Genomic DNA, 1,619 nt, shown 5'->3' on the forward strand with positions numbered 1-1,619 from the left:
ACAAAAAGAAATGTGTAATTTGTTATTAAATTCAAATTTAAATTCAGATCTTATTTATAAAAGTATCTTTTTTTTTAAGCTAAAATATCTTAATATTTATACTCACATATTATACTCACGTATATATATATATATATATATTATTTGTCTAACTTCACATTTAAATCTGTTTTCATTCAAATTTTAATTGGAATCCTGGTTGTTTTGGTTTTCTCTTTGTTCTTTCTAATCACATTTATTTCATTTAATTCATATTTTATTTCAATTTTTTTAATTTTTGCCAATTCTGCATACATTTTTTAGGTATTTTGTCATCTGTTGGGGTTTCTACTTAGAAATTGCTGTTAAAAAATGTCGTCCAAACATAATCAGTTTTTAATAATTGGCTGATTAACCTCCTACTTAAAGACCTCCTACTTAAAGACACCCAGCACAATAACACTAACAACGATTTATGCTTAAAATAATAAAATAATGTGTTTGACATGTATCTAAGCTTTACACATTTATTATGAACACATTTTGAATAGCACTGTGAACTGCGGTCAAGTAGTAAGTCCAGAACACACAGACTTTGCATGCCGAGCAGCTGAGGTAACATTTTTGCATAGTTTTGTGATCTAGTTAAATTATTTTCCAGCTTTTATGTCAATTGATGAAATCATAACCTTACATTTATAATCCTGAACACCTATAGCAAATTATGGCATTTTTAGCATCCTGCCATTGTTTTTGTTGTAATCAGTTGCAATAGTTATTCAAACTTAAAAAAAAAGGACTTCGACCTGTAAAAATATTATTTTTAAAACTTGGTAAATCCACTGCAAGGTTGGAGATGCCCAATAAAAAATTTAGAGTCACTGGTTGACTTGTCCTATTTAGCATGATTTGGAAGTGTGGGAGGAAGCCGGTGTTCCCGGGGAAAACCCATGAATCTTGCTCTTTTGGTCATTTCAATAACAAAATTTCCGGGAAAAAAAATAGCGCTTTTTTTTTCAACTTTCTGAAAAACCAAAGACCTGAAGTTTTCAGTATTTTGTTCTATGCAAAATGATTTTCAAAGCATGTTGTGTTTTTTTTTTCCTCTCATCAAAAAGTTGCTCTTAACACAAATGTAAGAAAGCAAAATATTAAAGAAATTCAGAGTTTGTGTTGTTTTACTCATGTACTGCTTAAGTAAAGAAGTTCACAAAGAAAGGTATTAATAACACGAAGGAACAAGACAAGAGCTGTCAAAACTTTCATAAATGATGAGAATATAGTGCACACTAACTGTGTTTTTAATAGATGGTTTATATGGAAAAAAATTAGCGTATTAAATAAATCCAGAATAATTTATTTAAAAAAAAACTTTCTGCTAAAATGTTGTTCCAAAATGGTCCATCCTTGTAAAAGTAATGGTGCAAATTCCACAGTTGGTGTTTGTGAACAACCACATGTGTTGCAAGTCTGAATCAGACTGCCACACCCAAATGAAACATTCTCTTTTCTGTGTCACTACCAAAAAGTCAGGAAACATCAATAAGAGTTTACCAAAGCTGAAACGCAAAGCCAAAACTGAATTCAGCTTCTCCCCAGGATAAGACAATCTACCCCTGTGTTGGTACAAATTCTTCTGA

Source organism: Oryzias melastigma, linkage group LG20 (genome assembly GCF_002922805.2).
Source record: "Oryzias melastigma strain HK-1 linkage group LG20, ASM292280v2, whole genome shotgun sequence".
In the NCBI taxonomy this organism is placed as follows: domain Eukaryota; kingdom Metazoa; phylum Chordata; class Actinopteri; order Beloniformes; family Adrianichthyidae; genus Oryzias; species Oryzias melastigma.